Source organism: Numida meleagris, chromosome 3 (genome assembly GCF_002078875.1).
Source record: "Numida meleagris isolate 19003 breed g44 Domestic line chromosome 3, NumMel1.0, whole genome shotgun sequence".
In the NCBI taxonomy this organism is placed as follows: domain Eukaryota; kingdom Metazoa; phylum Chordata; class Aves; order Galliformes; family Numididae; genus Numida; species Numida meleagris.
This window is the reverse complement of record NC_034411.1, coordinates 24,143,938-24,171,629: the sequence shown is the minus strand read 5'-3', so window position 1 is coordinate 24,171,629 and position 27,692 is coordinate 24,143,938. Positions and strand designations below refer to the sequence as shown.

The following is a 27,692-nucleotide window of genomic DNA, read 5'->3' as shown; positions in this document are numbered from 1 at the left end:
AGGTGGGGGGCACTCTGGTACTTTCAAATTGCAAAGCATACGCAAAGCCAAAAGCAGTAATGAGACAAACATCTACAAAGTGGAAATTTCTAATAGTCCACAGCCCTGCATCAAGCAGAGAAAGAACTAATGAGATCCAATGGTCAAACCAAAATCAGTAATGAGGTACACATTTAAAAAACATGGCTATTTAAAAATCTAAAACTGCACAAAGTTCACCAACAACCACTTGGAACCAAGACTTAGCATTTTATAGATAGATGTGTTTCAGACTGAACATGTTTGCTACATGGTGAGCTAGTTTCACATCTGTTAGGCAGAAGATCCAAGCACAGGATACATATCAATCCTTTCCATTTTAAAATCTATAAGTATTTGTCCAATTCTGATGACATTTCTAGAGCCATACTATGAAAAGAGTGAGCTGATGATTGCCTACATTTGTCCACCGATCCTGTATCTAAGTATGGTTTCTCATTCACTTAGCTATTACTTGTCCCTATAGATTTTAAATTACTTTTTAACCCTTCAATTATGATGTTGCTATCATAATTGAAAGTTATTTTTATTGAAGTTTTAAGAAATGTAATATTTTAATTGCCAACCGATCTTCTGTTGAAGTTATAAAATGGTAGAATATACTAACACACAGCTAGGTACTTCATTACGTGCAAAAGTAACGTTGGCGAACTTCCATATATCACATACTACCAGTAGTGCACATGGTTTCCACATACTAAAGTGCATTTTTAATCAGATGTTTATTATTTGTAAATTGTGACTAGTTTGTCCAGAAATCCATCTTCTAATAAGTGGGAAAAACACAATCTTACAAAGCTTAGGAAGAGAAGAAGTAGGAGTAGCATTTGAAAATTACTACTACCTGTAAATGACTGTTTGGGACAGCTTTGGGTCTTTTTAACAGTACAACATGCATCATGTTCAAACATAGTACAATTTTTGTGCCTACAAATATTTTCATATGTGGCTTAGCCACTGTGATGTTCATTATTCCGATTTTTTTCAAATCTTCTGTTCAATTCCACAGTACTTAAGGAAAACATTTACTAATTCAAGTTATAAATCATAAATAATCTCTGGCCATAGTGACAGCATTTCTATTTTATCTGTCTTATGAAGCTGTCTCTTCATATGGGACGCCAACTCAGATTTTCAAATGTGGATATATAACTTTTTTATGGACCTAATCATCCATTAAAAAAAAAAAAAAGGTGAAAGACCTACTCTAAGCCAAGAAACTACAACTAGAGCAGCTAAGTCAGATCATTTACGGTGCTAGAAATACCAAGCATAGTATCATATCCATGCACATTTGATTCTTCTTCCCTCCACCAACAACCACTAAAATACCTATGTACACTTATTTTCAGCTGGATAAAATAGCAATAACTGCTCATTATGAGGTGAAAGATTAAATGCACACCAGTAATTCCAGAGCAGAATACATTACTCTAATGCCCTGAATACCCTTTGCTATAAATCCTTCCTATATAGGGAACAGGAATGTGTATATGCCTGGAAAGTGATTTCGTAATAAATGTTTATCTCATTTCTGTGGCTGGCTTAAATGAGTCAAACAGCAAACTGTAGTTTCCCATTTGTCTTGGACACGATTTCCAAATTTAGTTCTAAGCACAAATGGAGAAATTTGATAAAAGCAAAACTAAAGAAATCAAGTTGAAAGAATAAATTGCACAAATCCTAGGATGCATTTATGACTATAAAATACAGTTATTTCTGCCATAGAGATCATATATACAGTATCTACTCTACTGGTTTATACCACAAGATACCAGAAAGTGCAGAGGTGCAGAATGTGACTGTTGTGATTGAGGCTACACTGAATTTGCCAAACCTCAAAAGGAGTTCCCTTTTAAATTCAGCTGCAGGCCTGGCTACATCTTGCTTCTTCTCCTCTAACACAGAGAAAACTGCAGAATAGGAAAAGTCTTTGTGGTCTGGCAAGTAGCCCTAATTTCATGAGCATTTCTTAATACATAAAATTATAATACTTGAGTCTTGAAAACTTAATTTCATTTTTTGTTAAAGTAGTTGTAAGAGATATTTCTTTAACAGACAATTTTCATCCATGTGTAGATCCAGGCTAATTACTTTCACTTTAAAGAACCACGGAATCGTAGGGGTTGGAAGGGGCATCTGGAGATCATCCAGTCCAACCCACTAAAGCAGGTTCCCTACAATAGGTTGCACAGGAAGGTGTCCAGCTGGGTTTTGTATATCTCCAGAGAAGGGGATTCCACAGTGTCTCTGGGCAGCTTGTTCCAGTGCTACGTTACCCTCACAGTAAAGATTTTTTTCCTCATGTTCATATGGAACTGTGTTCCAGTTTGTACCTGTGTTCCTGTTTATTCCCCATGCTGCTTACATTGGTATACAGGCACTTAAGAGAAGAGAAGGGAGCAGAGGAAGCAGGTTTCCATAGAGGAATGCAAGAGGATCAGTAAGATTTACAATCTGACAAATTTTTGTCCCCAGTAGAACTTTTTATTTCTCAGACTGCATTTTGAGCAAAATTAAATAATACTGTTCACTCAAAATTCAGCAATCACTTCAATAAAAAACTATTTTGTTACTTCATAATCTTTCTGTAAACAATCTGTATTTTCTTGTGGGACAACATTCACTGCATGTCACAGTTCTGAAATTCTGAACTGCAAATGGCTCGGGATGTCATCATTAGTGCTGGCAAGCAAGATCCCTGTAAGGGATCTCAAGCTAAGAAATGATAAATTGAAGATGACATATAATACACATATTTCAGGAAAGAGTATTCAAAGAAGAAAAAACAACAATTGACAACAAAAGAAGCACATTTCACTAAATCACTTAGCAATTTCTTCAACCACCCCATTAGAGTTTGAAGGCAATCATCAGACTTGATGTGCCTCATAACATAGCTAGTAAAACAGTAACAGTTCTTGGAGGAGAATTAAAAGCTGCAATGAAAGCAATTAGAAAGAAAGCCTGTAGAAAGACTTAAGTATATAAGAAACTAATATATCCTAACATAAAAAAGATTTTCATCAGTCTTAGCTGGAGAAGTTATATACAGCAATGATGCATTTCAAAATTATCTCAGTAGAACTTTCTAGCGACATCATATTGAAATCAATATCAGAGCAACATGAAAAAAAATATGAGGGTTGCTCCAAAAGTAATGCTTCCTATTTTATTATGTTGGCCCATGACATCAGAGGTGGATGCTGTTGGAATGGCAGTAGAGGTTCAACCTTCCTACCAATATTCTGTTACAGTTTGTTGCCTTGTGACAGATGACAGCAGAGGGGCAGTCTGACAAAATGGCGTCTGACATGGAAGCGCATACAACCCAAAGGTGTGTCACTGAATTCCTCTATGAGGAAAAAATTCCACTCACTGACATTCATCAGTGGTTGCTGACTGCTTACGAAGACCAAACAGTGGATGCGAGCACAGTGAGGTGGTGAGTGGAGGATTTCACCAGTGGTGACAGTGACGTGAGAGACAAGCCATATTCGGGATGGCCATGCAGACTGTTGCGAGCACATTATGCAGGTTCTTGTTCAAGGCTGACAAAAATCCATAGCTAATGGTGGTGGCTGTGGTGAAAAATAGTGTTTTGTAGATGAGAATTAGCATTTTTGTGCTCTTTGTATCTGCTGTAGTTTCCATGTAAATAAGAGGCGTTACTTTTGGAGCAACTTACGTCCCAATAGAACATAGCTATAGGTCTTAGTCTTTTAGCAAAGTAAGTCAAAACAAAGGGGCACTCAGTAGAAGAGAAAGGCTAAATTAAATGGATGCACTTTTAAAATCAAATTAGGCAGAATCTTAAAATGTTGATTTGCATCATTCTTTGTCATTCGTGAAGGATTAGAAATATGAATTTTGCAGAGGAATGACAATACAAACCACGTCTCTCTGTCACTCTCTCCTTAGCAAGAAGGATATTAGAAAAAGCTGCAGAATATATATGCAGGAGAATGAACAATATTTTTTTGATCTTGGTGGTAGGATGAGAATTCCACATTTATAGAGGCAGGAAAGAAAAAAAGACCTCTTAGAAGGGTTTATACAACATGGTGCTTGTAACATCAGGGGCTTAGGCTTGACGAGTCAAGGCACCCTTCCAGTACTGAACATGAGGCTGCTACAAAGTATTCCTTTACAAAAATAAAAAAGCACTGTGCAGAAACACGTGAGCCTATGAAGCCGTGAGGGGACCTGAAGAGATTTGGTTTCAACGTTAGAATTAGGTAATCCAGCACTGACTTTGAAAACATTTATCACAATTGTGAAATCTATCACATGGATCTCACCTCTGAGTATAATTATATACTGTAGCAGACTGCAAAGCTTGTAAAAAGAAAAAAAATATCCACACTTCCCAATAAAACAGTATTTCCATTAAAAAAATGCACAGTAGGGACAAAAATTAAAAGCCAGTTGTGCCTTTACATTTAATGTCACAGAAGCTCTTCATATCACGTACGTATATATATACACTCAAGGAGAACTCATGAATCTGAAGGCAATATATCATCTGGCTGCTTTATGTAAAAAACTAATTGCTTCTCCCCAGCAGCTTGGACTGCTCAATGGTATTGGGCAGGAAAAATCCTTTTGGCACAGGTGTGCGCATATTCCTGCTGTGTTCACAAGGGAAACCCGCAGTACAGTATATTCAGGTGTCTGGGGTCTGTCACAGGGAGAAAAAGGAAAAGAAAAAAAAGAAAGAAAAAACGATCTATTTGAAAGCAAACCTTTCAGTCTTAAAAGCTGTTAGCTATTAAATAAAAAGAAAATCATTTTTTTCTGTGTGAAATTGGCCCAGTGAAAGAGACTGTGAAACGGACAGCAATCTGAGGTGCAATTTTCCATTGCATATGTTTTGCAAAGATAAACATCTGATCAGAACAGTTTGCTGTTAGTAAGTGAAAATAAGAACCAGAACTAATACTGTAACTGCCAGCAGCTTCCAGATCATTAACTATTGTTTATTTCTCCTCATGTTCAGACATCAGACTGGAGTGATGGAAGATACAGTCATTAATTTGGGAGTCATTTCAAGATGTTCCCATAAACACTGAATCAGGATACTGGCAATCTGCCTAAGAAAACTTGCTGCCAAGGACTTAGTCTATTTTTTTTTTTTTTTTTTTGAGTGGTGATTTTTATTGCTAGTGTTATTTTCTGCTTTCTAGTCCCTGCAATAGACCAACTACGGATAGATCATCAGAGAATTTAGACAGGAACTGACTTTTTATACTTCATTCTGTAGCTACAGATGTTTTCTGCCTTTCTTACAACAAAAGAATGTTTCACCATAAAATATTAATTAATCTATTCCTGACCTGTGTCATGGCAGACAAAGGGGAAAAAATTGTTTTTCCTTACTTAACAGAAGCCTATTAAAGTGACAGGTGAGCTGTCAGAAAAAAAATAAACTGATCTGCAAGATTTCATAGAAAGTATGTCTGACCTTACTGGCAATTTAATGCTTATAGAGTCCATCTCACTTCTTAAAAATAACTCAAAAGGAAAAACAAGAAAGGAATCCAATCAGCTGTATCTTTGTTCATGCTATGAAAAAATACAATAATGAAAGGGTAAATCTGTGACTACGTCAGAAGAAACTGGCGTAAACAACATTTTAAGCATAAAATATTTTAAGGAAAGGAAATATTACAAATATTACAATGTCCATCTTTTTTCCTGTAGGCTCTCTTTGACAAGTCCATAGTAAATGACAGACAGCAACCACTGACTAAGATTAAACCTCTTCATACTTCCTGAGACTTTGAATCCTTGACCAACCTTGTAGTTTATGCTTCCTAAGTAGTAGCTTTATGTGGTACAGAAAAGTACCAGAAAACTAAAAATTTGTTCTGAATCATACTATGGCTGCATGCTTGCTACACTTTGTGTATCTAGGAGCTATTGCTAATTGACAGGCATGATGGCAGGTTAAACTATATAGCGTTGACAACTTGAAGACATTCCAGAAGAACCAAAAATTGTACAAATTCATCTCTGCTGAAGATAGCATCTTATATAAGACCTTTATGTCTAGATAGAAGAGGAAAAAATGAAGTTTTTTTTTTTTTTCTGGTCAAGACAGGGCTCCTTTTACCTAAGTTCCAAAAAGTATGTGTCACAGAACACAAAGCAACCAAAAAACAAGAAAAAATAAAGGAATACACAATCCTACTGCTATGCTAAAGGATCTCATGGCATATAACACTGACTTGAAGAAGCCAAAGTTGATGGTTTTAAATGTCAAATAATTATTTACTGCTACTTTAGAAATAATCCTGAACAATAACACTCAAGCGCTGTATTGGTCTAGACATAATTAAATAAAATGTGTAACAGTAGCACAAGACAGATTAACTAAATCACATTTATAATACTGTCCTTAATTTTAGATTCCTTTCATATAACCATAGTTAAGACTTCAGAATCTATTTCTGGATTAATATACAGAAAAGAAACTACATTTTTGATCAGATAACTGCATTTTACTGAAAAAGTATGAAACAATAAATAGAAACCTTCAAAAATCTGAAAACATCCTAGGTTAGGAATCGCTAACCTTATTAATTCTACGTGACAAATCAAAAAGGCAAGAACTTCATATAATAATTCATACCACAAAGAACTCAGTGGATAGGGAGCTCAAGGAGCTGTTCATAAGCCAGAAACAACAATGCTGCCCCCATAATTCTTCAATCTCAGTGTGAGACAGAAATGGACTAAAATGCAAGCAGCTAAAGCACCACTCAGATCCAGCTGCCTGAAGAGGTCAGACCACAACTTCCTCAGGCAGTGGGTGCAGAGTACCCTGCAGTTCAGCCCATGGGGCACAGCTGTGGCACTTTGGAGCTGCTAGGCACATGGCAGCTCTCCAATAATTATCTTCTTACCTTCACATCAAGAACTATTCAAAAGGCTACCCAACTTACACTAGTATCTCCTCCTATTCTCTTTCAGCCTTCCTTTTCACAGCTTAGTAACACAAAAGAATAGTCTTGACACTGTGGTCAATTTAACTAATGGCTGTTTAACTGTGGACATGAGTAATATAGTTCAGCCATGTTAATGTCACCTCTCCCTCTCCCATACTTTCTTCCCTAGAAGGTGCTCTTTCAGTGAATTACAAGCAAGAGTAATTTGCCACTCTAACCTCAGACTGTTGTTATTAATGACCACATTTTGTTCTGCTGGAACAGCTCTTGCTGCAGGTTCCAGTTCAGGCCCAGCCTGGGACAGAAAGGTGCAGGGAGGCACACCCATGCTGCTCACCAGGGCTACAGAATGAACCACAGCAGAAAGGTGATTCCAGCAGAAACTAAGCTACAGGATTCTAGTAGGATGTTGCCTGTTACTGACTCCTGCCTCAAAAAGATTTAAGCATCTTTCTATGGATCTAGAGGCATTTGCTTAAGACTTGCTCAAAGCTTTTGCTTAAGCTTTCCTACTGCTGACCCAAAAGTAAGGATGCAAAGCTTATGGGCACTGACCTAAATACATCACACTTTTGCATGCCATTGGCTACAAAAACTGATACAACTTAAGCATGACAGACTAACTGCATAAACTTATGCAAAACTTCCTTTGCCAACTATATCTGACTAATTTACATAACATGCTTGCAACTTTCTAAGCTTCTAATCAAGATGATAGGATTGTAAAAATAAAAACATCTTTGCAAAATATCCAGAAATGCTGTGAAGTTCTTATTAGTTGTACTTGCTAAAGGGAAGCTATTATTGTGTCTGGGGAAAACAACGTTACTGTTCAGTATGGAAAAAAATACCCAGATTTATCTCATCCTCTGTTTATTCCAAAGAATCTCCTACGAGGGCTCTCCAGCAGGCTGTATGAGAGACACGCATAGCAACAAAAATACAACAACTGTAACCCCACTGGCCCAGCACAGCCATCTGAACACGTCTGGAAATGACCACTTTAAACTGGCAGGAAGACATTTAACAAAATACAATGTGATTACGATCAGTTATATCAGCAACTTGTTAAAAAAAATACTATTAGTCCTTTTACTATTAGTCTTTTAGTTTTCTTTAGTAGCCCAGCTTTCTTAACTCTAATACCACCGTCTTTTAATAATCTTGTATCTTAAAGGACATAAACAGATTACACTTCCAACCTACAGCTGTAGGCTTTCTGAAGAACGTAAGTAAAAAGCAGACACATTCTTTCGTTCATGACTGGTAGATTTATAGGAATTAAATGTTTTAAAGAAATTCCTGAATCTCATTTCTAGGGCAAACTACCAACCTCTTAGGAGTACACTGAACATTATTTGCCACAGATATTTATTTTATTCTTTTAAAAAATTGATAGTACAACCTAATTTGTAACAAACTAAATGTCGATTATGCAAAAATTACAAGGAAAGAGAAAGCAGATGGTTTGTTTTACTAATGCTGCTTGAAAATAGTGTCTTAAAACCAACAGAACTGACTAGAATCTGAAATAAAGCTTAACTGCACAGTGATACATACACACTTTGCCAAAAATCCAGAATTCCAGCATTTTTTTAATTTCAGTTTTACTACTAAAAGCATTTTAGTTTTGGTTTTCATTTGATTTTAGGAGCTGTAGATAAAAATTAAGCATTTCATGGACAGGACAAAGCATGCATTTGACCTCTTTTATTAAATTCTAAACAGAATAAATTCCAGAGTTAGCTTTGATGGAAAAAAAAATAGATTCTGAGAAATCACTCAAGATTGGTAACAAAAGATAAGAAAAACAATATTTGCTTACGTATACATATATGCACACATGCATTTACACGTTACATTTTCTGCATACTGATATAAATAAGCGTGAGTTATTGTTTGACCATAACACCTACACAAACACAGAGACAGAACTCCATATCCTGACCTGTCTTCCATATTGTAAGCACTGTCATCTTATTTCTTTTTCAGTTTTCCAGGATTTTTCTTTTTCTACAGCAACACTTTCGAATGTGAATATCCTTTGTACTTGCACAATCAGATTGGACCTGATTGCTTTAAAATTTTCTTCATTTTTTTTAATTATACATATTTTTGAGTGTAATTTTCAAGCTTGCTTTCCATTTGGGCATTAGAATTTCTTCTTTAATTAAGTCTATGAAGCATGAGCTGAAAGGATATACCTTTTGGATGGATATATCACTGGACATAGCTTACATGCTTTCTGTTCCACTGCAAGCCAGAAAACAAAAGAAAGATTCCTTCCAACAATAACCAATTCAATCATGTAAACCATTTTTTAACTTGTGTGTATATGTCCAGGACATTCTCAAGAGTAATAATTTCTCCATTCAAGGTGAAGTTTACAAGCCAACAAATCTGTTCCATCACAGATTGTCCTTGAACTCTTAGTAATTGTGCATCAGGACTAAAATAAAAAGAAAAATCTGAAAGGAAAAAGATTTTTTTTTTAATAGTCAAAACAAAACACACAAAAAAAGCAAACAAACAAAAAGCCCAACTCTCTACACATTGTAACAATTGCCCAATTCTCAGGGGAAAAATATATGCTGCTCAGAGAGATGCAACATCCAAAGTTCTAAAAAGTATCTGGAGCACTGCCATTTCAATAATCAAAAGAAAAAAATTAAAGTATATTTTATTAACAGAGCTAGTGGCGAATATAGCAGAAATAAATGAGGTGCCAACATTTTTTTATCAGAAACACACTGCACAGCACTGTGACAGAGTTTAAAGATATTTACTAGGGGAAAATTTCTAACTTAAAAAAATCCTTTGAAGCAGAGTTATCCCCTAAAGGTTGACATTATTTTCATTCTTATAGTAGCTCTCTGTTATGCTATAAGAGACTCCATAAGGTACTAAATCCCTAAACTAAACAAAAAGGAGAAGAATTTGCAAGATTCATTGAACTTCAATATTGGTCACTACTTTAAATTTCAGTATTTTTACATGAAATGACTACCTCTGTCAGCATTGCTCTTCAAGACTATATACTTAGCATTTTATTGTTGATTTTGTATTTCAACTGGAGTTATTTGGTTTTATGTACAAAGTCAACACTGCAGATTGTTTTGAGAAACATTCAGTGGGTCCAGAGTGTTTGACTGAGTCTTTCAGGGCAGAGAATTTCATGGATTTTCCCCTTGGACTCCGCTTCAGCACAGTAAGCTATGATGGAATACAAGTCCTTCCTCAAAAAATTTGACAGTTTTCATTCATTACCTGTCAGCTACACTTAAATACTTTCCTTTAGTAAGACAATTATTCTGCATGGTACTATTTAATAACGAGAAATTTCTGAGAGACTAGCTGAAGCACATCTTACAATTTTTAAGAATCTTATTTCAACTATTACATCTTGACATGTCGCAGGAAAACCAGAATATGGACAATTATCTATCTTCTTTTCTGGTTATATAATGATGTTAATGAGCACAAACCAACATCTTGTTAACTACTGAGATGGAAGGAGGACTAATATTTTCAGTGGAAATTTAGAAGGAAGTGATTCTGAGAAATTCTAACTACCTTCTCATGCTTGTTTATAACTTATAAAATAAGAAAATACATTTTTCCCATTGTAAAGAAATATATACTATTAGCAACACTAAAATTACACTGACACACCAGGAATACAGGACTATTTCAAGATTTCCTATGTATAAAAAATACTTAGAAGAACCTATCTGTGAATCAGCTTGCTTCACGGTACTTCATTCAGCATTTGGTCAAAAGAAGAACTCCTGATTTTACATTTCTTTTTTCTTTTTGCAATACACACACTTCTTGACAATGACAATGCTGTGACTCAACTGAAACCTCTCTGGAAAACGTGTTCAAGTCCTCAGGTCAGGTCAGAGAAAAAGCCAACAGTACTTAATTGTATGAAGATCAGAACTGTTCCATTCCTCTGATAGGACAGTATGGCTTTAGATTTCCACATATATGCCCTGATTTCAATTTTAAAAAATCTGTATGTGGATGTATTTCAGCACTGTACTGACATAAATGCAAAGAATGAAATCAATACCCAACTGATTTATGACAGCCAAATCTGATGAAGAAATTTTGAAATATATTCAATAAACATAGGTCAAGTAATCTTAATTCAGCAACATCAACGTCCATTGTTATTCTTCTAACTTTGTTTCAAACACAGCTTAGAAAAAAAAGACATTCTATAGAAAACATTTTCACACTATGTAGAAGACAACAGAGAAGATCAGGGAATTTCCAGAATAAGAAGAGTGTAGAACAATACATTTCTATTTTCTCATGATTTTTATGAAAGGTGTCCTATGCAGCCTTGTGCTGTTCAGTTGTGGCACACAACATTGTAAGGATTTTTGAGCATCAGCTTCAAAATTCAAAGCAAAATCTTTGTCAAATTTGTTTCACAAAAACTAGTAAAGAAAGGAAAACACAATTTTGAGTATTACGTTTATCAAAGTAGGAGTAACATCAGGAATCAGAAACCGCCTAGGGGCCAACTATTATCAATTTATCAAAGAATCACAGAATCATGAAGGCTGGAAAAAACCATTAACATCATCTAGTCCAACCATCAAACCATCACCACCACGCTCACTAAACTACGTCCCTCAGTGACACATCCACACGGTTCTTGAACACCTCCAGGGACAGTGACTCCACCACTTCCCTGGGCAGCCTCTGCCAGTGCCTCATCACTTTTCCAGAGAACAATTTTTTCCTAATATCCAACCTGAACCTCCCCTGGAGCAACTTAAGGCCATTACCTCTTGTCCTGTCACTAGTTACCTAGGAAAAGAGACTTACCCCCACCTCTTCATCACGTGTTGTCACAGTGACATAATAAAAATTGAATGTTTTTTTCTTAAAACTGTGTCTAGCAAACATTTTCACATTTCATGCAAACTACCTCTGTGGTACCAATAAATCTTATAACAACTCTGGAAGTAAGAATGATGACAATTCCCATATCCTGCACTGACACACAGCACAAGCTGTTACGTAGTTCTGAGAGTAACTTCACTATTTTTCAGATCAAATAAAGGTTTTCCCATAACTTCTGCCCACTCCTTTCTCACCTTGGGACCAAAAAAAAAAAGTTTTCTTCTCAGAGGAAAGGAACTCTAATGTATACTTCTACCTGAAGTACTGTAATATTTTTGAAATTGAAAAACAAAAGAAATTCTGTTCTATCAGAGTTAGACATAACCAAGGTACTAAACCTAGAAAGGATAACTGCACAGAAGCAGCAGTATTGTACCCCTATAATGTGTTTAGGTGCAGATCTGTCAGGGGTGAAACTGAATTGGTACTGTCTGAGACATAATGTAATGTTTTTTGAAAGGAAAGCTACTTATAAAATCAAAATCTCACGGCCACCAAAATTGAACAAAAGCTCCACTGTTACAAGAAGAAAGGTGAAGACCACTGTGTAAAATTCAAAGGGAAAAGATCTAAGATCATAACATACAATTGCCAAAATATTTTATCACACAGTTTTGTTCATGTTTGTTTGCAGTATAATTTGGCAAGCCTAATATAGTCATATAAGTACTTCTAATATTTCCTTCAAACTAGGTAGCAGAATAACAACTTTATAATTATGGAAGCAACTGAGGTGAGCTCTTGGCTCCTAAGTAACAGCAGTTTTCCTCTCCTTGGTGCTTTGAACCTGGCACATCTTTAGAAAACAACACTGATTTCCTACACAAACTTAGGATTTGTACCACTTTGTTACAAAACTTCTCCTGTCTCAACCACACCTAATCTTGTTGTTCAGTTCTATGTAAACTGCAAAACATTAAAAATACTTTTTTTTAAAACTGTTTAAAAATGTACTATTTTCCTAAGGCATCTCTGCACTCACTAGATTCTTCTAAAAATGACAATCAAAATCTTGTTTTCTGAGACCTGTTATTCTCCAGTACTGTTCTCAGTATTTTTCCTTTTTTACCAAGGTAATTAGTTTTGGTCCATATTACAGATTTTGAAAACTTGTGTATATTTTCATGAAATTTGACAGAATACATTCAAGGATTTACTCTCTTCAAAACCCTCTGAGTGGAAGGAATGATTAAATATATACACATAATCTTTTGTCTTCTTTTTCTAAGCACTGCAGACTCCTAAAAACGACGACTGTCTGAAACACTTTTTAAAAGACACTGAAATCCAAAAACAATTTTTTCATTTTTGAAATATGGACTTAGGTTCCATCTTGCCCAAGTTCTTTTTGACTCCTTAATACCTGATATAATTGCAAATTGGACAATATTTTCCACAATCAGCTGAACAAAAATGCATTGCTTAATATATTAATATATTATAATAATATAATATATTGCTTAATTTATATAATATATTGCTTAATATATTATATATATATAATATATCCCCCTCCCTAAATCTGTACTCATGAGCACATGACTTCATCACATTTGTTTATTCTCCTTTCACACCAACTGAATAACACAGAGACTCCAGCATCAGCTCAACATTGCATTTCTTTTTCCAGCTTGATATCAAAGTGTTGCTACCCATTCATTCACTATCAGGCTAAGGTGCAAGAGAAAAAGCAACACCCACAGTTCAGTTAAGTCCCTTCTGTCTTCCTATCTGCCTAAGTATTGGGTAAATTCCTCAACCTCAGCACCAAGGCAGTCTGGGTTAGTCCAGATGGAAGGAGCTGAGTTGACTGTACATGTTAGTCAAGAAGGGAGGAGATCAGATCACCTTTATGCTTTCACCTGGTTTGATGGAATAAGTTAATTTGGAGTTGATGTGGAAGAAGGTTTTGCTAGGAGGCTGCTAATTGCTCCTTTACTGCCTTGGGTAGTCAGAAGGAAGCTGGTGAAATTACTTACCCCAAACATATTAAAGTGTTTGCGTGTCACCAAGCAAAAAGATTTTAGAGTTGTGCTAGGGCCTGATCCCTAGAAGTGACCGTAAGATACTCTGAAAGTAGGAGAGTTTGGTTTTCTCTCCTTGGAGATTATGAAATAAGAAGTGAATTATTTTTGACACAATAAAACATGAAGACAATGTTCAAATGAGAAGTTATTTCTTGCAATAACTACATGCAACACTAAAAAGATTCTAGGGAAATCACACTCTGACTTACCTAAATTAAGAGGCCTGGACTAGATTGTACAAACACTTTCTTTTGGTACTTAAGGCTAGAATATATAATCTATTTCTCCCTCATGACAAACTAGTCAGGAAAGTCATACTTTTCACTGTGGTATTTCCACTAAAAGTCTGCACACAAAATTTATAGAAAATATATTGTTAATGACCAGCAGGTTTAGTATCTTGTTCCTCTTAGCTGGACAGTCAGAAACTTAATTCTTAATATGCAATTTCTAGGGACTTATGGTGGATGATCATAATAAAAGACATAACTGTTCATAATTAAACCAGTATTGTCTAAGAAGAGAAAAACACAATCGTGTCTTGTCACAGATTTCAAATAAACACATTTTTTATATTTTCCCAGGTTTTCCGCTGGGGATGTTTTATCTATGAGTGTCCAAGACTACTGATGTATTTTACACTGTTTACTGTAGGCTAAAAACCAGAGCTACTTTAGTTTGCATACTTCAAAGTCACTGTTTCAATTTACTTGAACTGACTTTGGCAGACGTCAAAGAAGGATGAGAGTACTCATCCTTCATTCACACACACTCCTCTTTCTTCTCTATCCCCTCAAAAAAAATAAATAAATAAAATAGTCCATCATTGCTTTCTTTTTTACTCTTACACACTGGTAGTGAGCTAAGCTGGTATCTGCTATTGGAGAAACATGGTTGAGACCTGTACTACACATGCTTAAATTTAACACATTCCCATGGTGGTAATGAACAAAGCAGTCCTTCCTTTCAGGAAAATCCTGGACTCACATTCCCCAGGTCCCTAAGCAGTATAGAATTTAGAAGAAAAACAGGAAACATGTGGAAACCAGATATAACTGACCAAACCTAGCTATTAAAGTAGGCCAGCCAGTAGCTTTTAAATGAATAATCACACCTACCTATGCTACAGCTGACTGGCCCTTCCTTCACACACCAACTATTCACGCTGAAACATTAAGGCTAGGTACACATATGTGGATAACTAACCAAAGGAAAGAGCTACTGAAGGTCTTTGTATATATCTCGTATTATGAGAGTTCACTGTTGTTTCATATAGTTTTTGAAAAAGAAAGCAATATAAGATATTTAAAAAAAAAAAACAACTAAATTTTTGATCCTTAACAGTATGCACTCATAAAAAGCTAGCGTTCAGATATGCTCCATTAAATGTACACATACATATGCACACACACACAAACTCTCTCAGAGACGTACATTCTTGTCCAGAAGTTAATCAAAATAACAGGGCAACACTTTTTAATGTAGCAACTAATTAGTCATAGCCATATTGCTGTTTTGTTTTTAAATAAAAATCTATGTTGCATAAAAATGATGTCTAATTTCTGAAAGATTCCAACATAACCTCAAATAACCCTTGGTTTATATTTCCCAAAAAGTATTTCGCAGGGCAAGATAATTCTGTTGTCTTTTTACAGAAAAAAAATCAATTTTATAGGTAGTAGATGCAATTTTAATTTGAATGTAAAGGATTTTCAAACTACAAAAAGCTCCTAGCACAACATATGTAAATGATGATAACACAGACTAGACTGTGCACATGAACTGGGCTGCTTTTCAGTTAAAATATTGCTTTCCTGTGTGCACTTAATGGAACATTAGGATTTTTATTATTGGTCCCTATGAAATGCAGTGGGACTCTCATGAAAAAGAAAAGTTGATTCCTCGGAATTCTGCTGCCAGGACCTTTGATACACAGTGATATTGCAACGTTCTGCCTGTCACAAGTAATTCGCAGTGCTCTGAAGTTTTCTTTTAGGAAAGTTAAATACACTTCTCTGGATGTTCAGAGAACTTAACTCCTCAGAAAGGATAAACTAAATATATAGCTCTAAGAGGAAAAAGCTTCAATCAAGTGAAACAACAGGTAACAATGTGCATAATCACCTCTGAGAGGCAATAAACCCTTCTCTCAAAGTACGAAAATAATAGTTCAAGTAAATGTGTTTGTAGGGTGACTTTAAGGAAGCTGGAGCCTCCCCTTTTTCTGCAGTTACATCTCAATGGCAGGGTTTGGAGGTACCTCCACGTACTTCCCTGTGACGCTCACATCAACTGACATTGCTTTGTTACCTGCTAGCCACTTTTTCTACCATTTGTTCCTCAACGATACCAGTTTCTCCAAATAAATACAGTCACAAAAAGATTATGTTTCCTAAACATTTTTTTCTCTTTCATATACCAGCTTTTCTTCATCCAAAATCTTCAATATACGGCAGTAAAACAAGCCAGCAAACCAGTCCAGAAACACTGGAGCACAGCTGTGTTGTCTATATTTTTCTGCAAATAATGTACATTTCAATATCACTATAAGGCTTAAGGAGTGGAGGAAGAGGGGTCAGAATGCCCTAAAATATTGACTGACTTTGACTTTGACTTATTCCATTCAGTTTCACATAAATATCCTAGATATAAACTGAAAATATGTTTGTCCTCCAAGACTGCATACAATTGGTCTTTTCGGGATGGTGTCATCACTTACTTTTTTTTTTTTTTTTTTTAATCACCTGCAAATGGAGCCTGGAATTACTGGAGATCTGAAGATGCACCAGTCTCTACCAACATGGAACATATTAACTTAGTGTCTAAAGTGAACAATGTAGGTCAGCAAAGCCAGAATTCATACATCTCTGCTGTAGCACTGGTGGTCCCTTCATTAAGCAGCACATCCTGCCCTCTGAACTTTCTTCCTTCAGTGTCTTTCCTAGGACACTAAAAATTTATATTTCTATTTAGAAGCATTGTCTTGGGCAATACTTCTATGCTGTACCACCATCTGCCACAGAATCCCCCACAGCACCAAAGCCAGACCTGTGATCACAGGCAGCAGCTGTCACTGCTTATTACTTCTGTTAACAAGATGAGCTGTCATTAACATTAAGCATGACAGGCACTAAGAAGAAAAAGTGAAACATGGATTTTGAGAAATTCTGCACAAATTGTAAATTGCGTTCTCTCTTAGTATATGGGTTTGAGGTGAAGGAAAGGTTAAATGTTTAATTTGATAGGATCTCTGTAGAGAAACTGGAGGTAGTCACTGAAGGTACAGAAGCCAGCTAAATCAGAAAAGTTGCTTCACTCTGGATACAAAAGTCAAGAAGAGCAGTTACCTAGGAAAAACAACATAAAACAGATCAATCTTGCTGAGTACTACTAGATCCTTGGTGTATTCAAGCAATGACAGGACAACAGCAAACATTTTAACTATCTTGAGTACAATTGTATTACAAGACAGATTTGCTAGGCCCAATTCTCTGCCCATATTCAGCAGAATATGTTCTGCTGAAAACACACTCTCCTGCAAAAAGCTTAGTTCAAGGCATTACATCCCACAGAGAAGCGTGTTACAACCAACTTTCCTGCAGTCAGCTTAGGGTGTGCAAGCATACATGAATTGGTCTTACCTGGTAAGCCTTGACTACTGTCTGTATCAGATGGATAGCTATGTCCACGGAACATTTAGATCCATCATATGGATCCATGGCCATCGTGGATCTAAGTCAACTGTCCAGCATGTTATACTTTTTTTGTTTGGATGTTATTATTTATTCTGTTGTCATGTAAATATAAGAAATATAAGGATTCACAGAGTCAGAAAGAATAGAAAAGGGCAAGAATTGTCTTCATTGATAGTACTTTACCCAATGAGGGGAAAAAAAACCAAAAAACATCTGGTATACATTTCTAAGTCCTGTGGGCTGTCTGTGCACTATCACCATGGGACACATGAGTAGTGCTCTTTAATTTTTTCACTTCAAAAAGAAAAAAAGTTCAAATAAACAAAAAAGTAATTTGTTGTCCTGGCTCACTGCCCTAGTGGTTTGGTTGCTAAGAACAACAAAATGCCAAAAGGGCATTTATGCCGAAGAGATCCTTAGCACTGGCTCCGCTTTTGATTTAGTCACCGAAGTAGAATATTTAATCTGCTTGCTAAAATTAACTTCTTCCCATACACATTTCGAGATCCACCATAGTGATCTACTTATTCTCAGCATTATGTATGCAGACATACACTGTATTATACATATCTTATATTGCCCACAGACAGAGGAATCGTCTGTGCTAAAATAGCTGAAGGTAAGCCTTCCATTTAAAGAGGCTTGGTTAGAGTATGAGAGAAAAGAGAGAAAGAGAGGAGGGGAAAAAGTAACACTGTGGTATTGTGAGCTCTGACTTAATGTGAACTTTTCTATATTCCAGTCATGAGATTTAACCAAAAACAGCTTTGGGGATATCATGATGGGAAAAGCAAAGTGTGGTGATTGCGTTGGGAATATATTAGCTGGAACGCTGTCTCAGCAGCTGGCCAGCAGCCTTTTGAAAACAGGGTTATTCCAAGAACTATATAAATAAACAGAGGCCTTGGGAATTTTTATCCATCCAAAAAAAATCTCTTTGCCAAGCCAATCATTACCCAAACTTTCTCTATATGTGTGCCTCAAATGGAGGGTACTCTATATAGAGTAAGATACTGACTAGCTATGCCTGCCAAATGCTTTAAGTTAGGATTTGGCAAAGGCAAACTTGCAAAGAGGAAGAAAAGGGTTTGGGGAAAATGGCTTTTCCAGAGGTCTACCCTCTAGTAATTATGTAGTTTATTTTTTACAATAAGGGTAGTGAAGCACTGGAACAGTTTGCCCAGAGAAGTGGTAGATACTCCATCCCTGGAGACGCTCAAGATCAGGCTGGATAGGGACCTGAGCAACCTGATCCAGCTGTAGGTGTCCCTGTTCATTGGACTAGACGGCCTTTAAGGGTCCCTTCCAACTCAGAAGATTTTATAATTACTAGTGGACTTTATTTTGTTACTACTGCTGTCTGTCAATGATTGTATTTTGCTTTATGTTCACAGGGCCTTCCTTGGGTAAAAGTTCTTGCTATTAAATAATTATCCTAAAATAAGCTCTGTAATTTGCCACACTGTAGCTCTGCATCACAACTCAGAGAAGAGTCCAGAACCTGAAAATTATGCTTCCTCAGCAGAGGCTGAGGCAGACTGACAGCTTCAGTTGACTGGACACAGAAGGATTAAAGACACCATCAGGGTCTGCCTCGTTGTCCCTTAGATGATGAAAAGCTGCATATTCCTTTCTTTGGCTTCCTGTTCAGGTTGGAGCTAGCTATCTTCCAAAATCTATCTGAAAGAAATATGAAATGCATTTTCTTGCTCTAATTATTCTTCCTAGTAAGATTTAAAATAATAATCAGCATTTATATTTCTGGACTTTCATTGATTGCAAGGTTAAACAGGAAAAACAGTACAGTTACCATGAAAATATACAGAAAGAGGCCAAAAGCACAGATCTCCAGATGGCTATAGCAGTGCTTTGCAGACACTCAAACCTTTTTATTCCTACGGCCCAAAAGGGAAAGGTTAAACACTGAGCAATAACAGGCAATGAATAAGTTCTGAACAGAAAATAGAGCCACAGTGAGTACAAATCAACCAAAGAGTTTTAAGAGAGTTTACTTTAATAATAAATATTCTATCATTTATTTTTTTTAAAAAAGTCTTTGTACGGATTCTTTGTCACAAGCCAATTTTTTATTGGTAGCTGAACTTTCTAGCAGTAATGTAAATCTTCTTGAGCTAACCTTTGTCAGGTTTACTACTGACAGCACATAACCTCAAAGAAGAATGTAGAGAGCTCGTCATAATTGTTTAGTCCTGTGAACCATAACTTAAGACTCCTTATAGCTCTTGACGCAAAAATACAACTAATCTGCATGTTCTTTTGACCAAGACCTAAGCTAACGGAGGCCATCATGATGCAATTTACAAGATGTGGGAATCCACAGGCCCTTCCATTTCAGAATTCCTAGGTACTTTCCAAAGATTTATTCATTTTTATAAAGCTCATGGGAAATCTACTCCTGCTGTACAGATGTGGAAACAGACATGGAGAAGTTAAGTGATTTGCCCAAACTCACATAGGAAATTTGAGTCAGTTTGAGAGAAAGAACCTGTGACACTCCTCTCTTCTTTTAGTCTATTTACTTGTTTTAATTGTTGAGTTATAGTGATGGAAGTCATATGAACAAAACATTCATAGGATGGCAAGCACAGAAAAAATACCTACATGATGTATTTCAATGACATTAGGGAAAACGAAATATGACCTAAGCAATCATTTTTAAGTAATTTGTAATAAATTATGGAAGATACATAGATAATAAAACTTGCAGGGTTTGTGCATATGGAAATAATAATGAACGATTCAAACAAAGCAATTCAACATTCAAAATCTCTCTCATACCACAAAAAACATCATTTTTAAATCTTCATAAAGTGAATCATAAACATCAAGTCCAATTTAATTATGCTCAGACCAAGCATAAGCAGATGAATATTAATCAAAATATTTTATGCATTAGTTAAAATTATATTAGATGGTCTAAAAATTGCTATTCGTAAGTCTAAAATCCCCAGGGTCCTGAGAAAAACGGTTTGTTTAGGCTGATGCAGGTGCTGTGATTCAGCACAATAACACACAGGCTGCTCAAAGGCTCTATACCAAAGAATTTGTGGCTTCCTTCCCAGTGACTCAAGCCAGATTAAGGAACTATAAAAATGAATGGAGCAATAAATCTCCACCCCTTTTTTAAAATGATTTACCAGGAATTTATCTTGTGATGAAACATACTGGTATCCAAAAATGACACTAACACCTTTAGGCTTAGATGAACAGGGTAAAGGTCTACATCCAAGGGTTATATAACTCCCCAAATTAGGACAAAAATAAAATTAAAAAGAAAACCAAAACAATAACAACATAAGATATTAGCACTTAACAAACGCAAAGGAATAGCCCCAGTAAGAGTTAACAAAAACTGTGCAGTGGAAAAACTGCTAAGGAATTAATTTATCCCTATTTGTTTCTTTGAAACTATTTTAGAATTTTGAAATTGCATTACTTTCTTTTTAAATGCATTTTCTTTTCTTTAAATGCAAAGATTTCCACACTCAGAAATGCATCACTGAAGCCAGCTGTAGCCGGTTCAGAAGTTCACTTAAGGTACACTAGGACAGGGATTACACAGAAATTGTTACAGAACTTACTCAATCTACTTTAAAAAAAAAAAAAAAGAATTAGAACGCATACTCCAGTATTTCGTTTCTTAAGCATACCAAGACTTCTAATATACACTACCTACCTAAATGATCTGATAACATGGATGATGTTCCACAACCACTGACCCCAAATAACAGCAAGTATTTCCATAAACACTACAGTCCAATGTGGTAATTTCTGTCTTTTTCTCTTCTTTTGAAAGCATATTGACAGCATTGAAAGCATCTATTTTGTCAGCAGAAAACAGACAGATATGTCAGAAAACATATGTACAAGAAAGGTTGCCTTCCCTTGTCACAATACAGGACCATTTGCTCCCTACGCTGCTCTGGACTTGTCTTGAATTCCTCAGCAATCCCCAATGATCCTATAGATCCTTGCATGAAGGGGAGCAGCATGAGGAAATCATGGCACAGCCATTCTCCCCAGTACCAAACTTAACTTCAGCACAAGCAGCACAGAAGAAACAGATTTTATGGATGCATATGTCTATAAATTTCCCTAAGGAGAGGGAGTACAAAAGGACAGCTATTTTGTCATTATGGGAATGTTGCTACAGGCTTTTAGACCTTTTCCTGTAGCACCAGTTCCAAATCAGAACTGTGGTAAAATTCCTGAGAAGGAATTAAAACAACAGGTCAATGGTCTTGTTACGAATATCTAAATTGTTGATAGGCAAACCAAAATGGTCACTATTAAAATAGTACACAAAATCAGCACAAATGCTATCAGAAATGTCTAAAAATCTTTTTTTTTTTTTTTAATCCACAACTGTAGACACACAGCTTAAGCTCAGAAATTATATTTTTCCCCCTCTGTGTTTGTACACTTTTTGGCAGGTAAGAACCTCACAAGATAAAGTCACATATCTGCCAGATTCACTGCTACACACAAACTTCTGAAAAATATTGAGCAGAAGATAAACAAAGATGGTGACACAGCAGGAGAGAAGGATTTCGGGAGGATGATACAATCTCAGAAAACTTTCTAGGTTTTAGTTTTCTGAATTATCATCAAGAGCCTAATGGCCATTTTGACTTTCAAGTTCTTCATACTGCATAGTAAATACAGTGTGCAGACTTTTTTAACAACAACAAAAAGCCCAGTACCCAGAACGTCACTACTTGTGCACATTGTTGCACTGGCACTCTTCAGAATTAAAAAGGGAGCAATAAGAAATTCTGAGGAATACAAATACATACCATTCAAAATGCATGCAAATTCCTGAAGGTTTGGTAATTTAGACTTGTGCCACACAACATACTTGTCAGACAGCCATGAAGGACGTTTGAAAGATTTTGACAATAATGTTTCAAAACAAACACTTAGCAGTTAAGTATTTTCACCTCATTGTAAAATACTAATAAGAGCATAAATCTGCAAAATAAGCTGCTTGCAATAGAGGCAGACTTCACTGAGAAAGAAGAAACATTCATACTCAAAGACCTCACTGTTCTCTGCATCAAGTTTGATGACTACCTCCTGGGAATTAATCTATGTGGAAATGCCTTCAAAGTGCCTTTACTATCAATCAAAATGTCTTTGAAGATAGTTTAATAAATGAAAAACAAACAAACAAAACAAGCAATTTAGATATTAGCATTAAAGACTACCTCTGAAATTTGTTAGTTTCTTTTTGTCTAGATCAGAACTACCACATCACGTGGTGACTGCTCTGCTCTCCTAAACCAGAAACATTCAGTGTATGGTAAACAAAGAATCTTTGTAAGGAATTCAAGCACTTTAACAGAAATTAGACAGTACAGCTGTAAATCAGAGGGACTTCAATAAAATTGAGGACTGGTCAAACAGAAAACTTACACAGTTCAACAATGGCAAAGTTCTACTTCATGACAGGAAAAATAAATTCCTTACAAACTCAGTACCTCTTGAACATGCAAAAACACAAAATCAAAACAAGCATGAATGTTACCTGCTATTTAGAAGACAGCACGTGGGAACATATGAGAAACTCCTGGGTACCTCACAAACACCACACCTAAAAGAAAGTCTGAAACCATAGTTTAATCAAATTTCAGGTTTGGCCAATGAAATACAGGAATAAGATGATAAATTTGATGTCAACCAACTTTCAAAAAGTTTTAAAAGTACCCCTATCTAGGGTACTATTTCAGAATCAAACAATAAACTGTAAACAGGTTAGACTGAGAACTGAGGTTCTTTTTGCATCCACAAATATAGCCGGTCATAATTGTGATCTTCTTTTTTTTCATTTTTATTCATCTTATTCATACGTAACAGTGCGCTGAAGCAGAGATATTTTAGAGCAGGGGACAAGGTCAGAGGGTACAAAATGCTCTTCTAGTCAACCTCTACTCAACCAAGAGCATTTTGTCCAAAAGAACCACCTGCAGATTTGTCAGTCTGAGCAACAAACGGCAAGGACTTCAAAATCACAGAACACAAATGCTTGAATTAGCTACAGAAGCAATATCTTCATATTTACTGGAAGGAAAAAAGACAAACTAAAGGTCTTGGCCCACTAAGTTTCAGAAACATGGTTCTTCACACGAAATGAAGAAAAAAAAAAAACTACATGAAAAAAAATTTGCTTTTGTTTACATCAGCTCAACATTGAGCAGAACTAATTTCCTTTTCCAACCACAAACTCTAACCATTTGACCAGATGCATTGTTCTCACAATAACACATGGAACATGGACTGGCATTTATTGACGTAAAATAACCATAAAAATCTGTCAGGACATCTTGATGGTTATTGTACCCCCTAGAGTTAATTTGTCCCAAATTTACAGCAAACCATTTGTTGATTGTTTCTTTTGTTACCTTCTGTTCCATTAAGCTTTTAGTGATACAACTTGTCAAGAAGCCATAAAGAGCTAGTGGTATTCAAAAAGTTCTCAGGATTAGCAATCAATGGCTGTAGAATATAAACCTATTAGAAATCTTAACTAATGTAGTCAAGTAGGTGAAATAAAAAAGAAAATGAAATTCAAGGAAAGCAGACCTTCCTCTTCTCATATAAATTTGGGCTGAGTTGGAGTTGTTTCATTTATGCACCTTAAGACAACATACTATACACAGGTTGCTCCAAAAGTAATGCCTCCTAACTGTTTCCATGGAATCTACAATAAATGTGAAGAGTACAAAAACACTATCTGATACAGCAAATTGCTGGCTACAAAACAGTACTTTTCAGCATAGTCACCAACATTAGTTGTGCATTTTTCCAGTGATGAACAAGAGCCTGCATGACGCACTCATAAAAAACTGCACCAGGGAAGGTGACCCACTCTTTCACAACTGCTATGACAGCACTGTTGCTACGAAAATGTTGCCCATGCAGTCTATCTTTCGTTGGCCTGAATAGATGAAAGTCAGAAGGTACCAAATCTGGACTATATGGTGGGTGGTAGGACAGTTCAGCTAAGATTTCAGTGTGCTCAACGATCTTCAAATTGGTATGGGGTCTGGTGTTATGTTGTGAGATAAAGGTTGTCTTTTTCTCTGACCTGAGAAGTTCAAGCTTTCTGCTTAGTTAGCATCATGGTTCAGCAGTCAGAGTTGATAGCTTATCTGGGTTTCAGGAAATCCAGAAGGACCACCTGTTTCCTATCCCAAAATACACTGTACATCATTTTACCCACTGAGGGCTGTGTCCTGAACTTTTTCTCTGATGAGGAATTCACAAGTTGCCACTCCATGGACTGTCTTTTCAACTCCAGCTTATAGTGCCGACACCACATCTCATTGCTGGTAATAACGCGATCCAGAAAACTGCCATCTTCAGCCTCATATTGGTTCAATAGGTCCTGACAAACTTGCATACGGTGCAAGTATACAGGAACTTTCTGGTCCTGTGTGAGCATTCATGGGATGAACCTAGTGCAAACTTTGTGATATTCCCACACTGCCACCATGGTTTCTAGCACACTAAAACCAATATTCAGCTCCTTACACAGTTCTTTGGTCACAATCCACTGCTTTGTGTGGATGAGCTGATTGAGATGCTCTTCATTTGGTGGCGTGACAGCTGTACATGGTCACCCAGAATAAGGCTTGTCTTTCACGACACTGTCACCACTGCTGAAACATACTGCCCGCCACCTCACCATGCTAACATCCACTTTTTAGTCTCCATAAGCATTCAGCAAGTGTTGATTAATGTCAGTGGGTGCCATTTTTTCCACTTGGAGGAATTCAGCGACAAACCTTTGTTTCATACACACTTCCATGCCAGACATCACTGTGTCAGACTGCCCCTCTCCCGCCATCTGTCACACAGCAACAAAATGTAATGGAATTTTGTGGGAAAGTTTAACTTCTGCTGCCATACCACCAACATCTGCCTCTGATGTCGCAGGCCAACATAATAAAATAGGAGGCATTACTTTTGCAGCAGTCCTTGTAATACAGCCTTATCACTTATTTGAAAATTAGATGTATTCCTAAGAAAAAGGAAATCTGATGATAATTTATGTTGTATTTCTGGAGTGCGTGGAGAGACAAAGTCAGAGGGAAGTTTGAAACTTAAGAAATTGGTAAACTTTGTTTACTCAAGTTTGTGCATCGGAGAAGTAAAACAGAGGGATATGTGGGGAACGCATGCAACAAGTTACAATAAAATGTTTCACACAGCTGCCAAAATAGGATTAAAGAAAATAAACCAAAAAAAGTGCTGGGGACAAGGGGAACAAATAAACACTCCAAAAAAACACCACACAAGTTGGTTCCAGCAAAAAATATAAGTAGAAAAACAGAGAGAAAACAGCTACGAGCTGTGGCTACAGTGTACTTTCTTTCAAATAACAGAGAAAGTAGAGAACTGTAGAAAAATCATTTGTAGAAGACACTCTGTCCAACAAGGCTTTTTCTGCCTTAGTATGTGGAAGGGCAGTCAATCTAACTCACTTAAAATCTATATTAACAAGTGTAAACTATCAATCATTGTGTGAGGGTGGGAAAAAAGGTAAAGTCGGTTCATTTTAGAAAAATAATAGTAAATCTGTACAGTCAGCATAGTTAGATGGCCTGTGTCATATAAACTTAAGAAATTACTGAAGCTAGTTTTATTGCATTTTTTTCAATGAAATATTTGGTTATTCAAACTCATTCCCACAGTTCTTGAAGATAAACAGCTCCTGATGTCATTGTGGAGTTCTATTTTCAGAAAGCTTTATTTATTTCTAAGTGGTTTAATGTGCATCTGTTTACATAAATATTTAGATATGCAAAAGCACATCCTGCTCGAGCTGCTCTGATAAACAGAAGTCAGCTGTTACTCCTTTTCCACTCCTGACTCTGCTTGGAGTATTGCCTATTCCCTAGCACTCGTTTATAATGCAGCCATTGTACTTGGAACCAGGAGTTTACAAACACATGCTTGAAAAATGTAGTCTGGCTTTCCAGCAAAATACTTCAATGGCACTTTTTATAATTAAATTGCACCACATTTGGTGTGGCTCAGTGCACTAAAAGTTTACATTTCTCTGTAAGGTCTAGCCCACTACACATATAGACAGGATTAGTAAATCTAAGTGGTTACCAGGGAGAGCATATTAGAGACAGTAAGTGTCTCTTTTATGTGTGTTATCTCCACAAACTACTTCCACAGATTTTAGTTTCAGAGCTTATTGAATATAGTACATAATACCAGTGGCTCATCTCTGACCTTTAGATCTGTTGTGATTCTTGTTTCACATATAAGAAAACAGCACAAAGATAAAGAAGACAAGGAGTATGGATGTTCCTGCAATCTGAAGACTGGACCAAGAGGCAGCAGATCTGGACTGAGCTTCCATATTTGCCACAGAGGTCTAGTGTAAGTTTGGAAAGGTCTCTTAGATGCTGGGCCAGTAATATTAACTCAGCACATCCCACTGACTTCAGTCTCTGGCAAGACTTGAATCACACATGACATTCTAAACTACCAACATTTTTCCTCTTACTCTAGCCACTCTACATAGAATAAAGCTTTCTTTTACCTCGAAAAAGATAATAGAGGTGTTCTTTTAAGTCTATATGTATTATAAAGGTTCAAGCATTGTTACACACCCAAAACTATGCTGGACACTTCCCCTGCTGTGTCTGGACCCATCTTCTGGAGGTGAGCAAACTTGGAACACTTTGCAGTACAGTACGTTGATTACAAATCATAAGAATCTAGGAAATACTTCTAATACTCTAGCTTTGATCTTTTCAAGTTTAAGACTGCAATTAAACTTTTGCATTAAAAAAATACATTTGAAGATGAAGATAGGCTACAATCATCTTTCGTGCTTTAGAAAATTAAATCATAAATTCTATAGAGGGGGAAAAAAAACATGGAGAGAGAAAACCATCAACTGGTGCTCAGTTTCTTTCCAAAAATCCCATCAAGTCCAACTTGTTTGTTACTGATAAAATTTTCAAGATCAGTTATCATTGTCTTATGCCAGTTCACACTGAAGTCAACAATGTCTGAGT

General features: G+C 36.3%; 1 protein-coding gene across 14 annotated transcripts in view; it reads right to left on the bottom strand.

Annotated features, from left to right (window-relative positions):
* The window catches only part of MTA3 (metastasis associated 1 family member 3), a 696,451-nt gene that overhangs the window by 359,203 nt on the left and 309,556 nt on the right, over positions 1-27,692 (bottom strand). The window contains exon 22 of one of the 14 annotated variants that reach the window (XR_002436313.1): positions 23,180-23,257. The exons of the other annotated variants lie outside the window; for them this stretch is intronic. The gene's annotated coding sequence lies outside the window, so the exon portion shown is untranslated. The remainder of the gene's footprint in view (positions 1-23,179; positions 23,258-27,692) is intronic. 14 annotated transcript variants of the gene reach the window in all.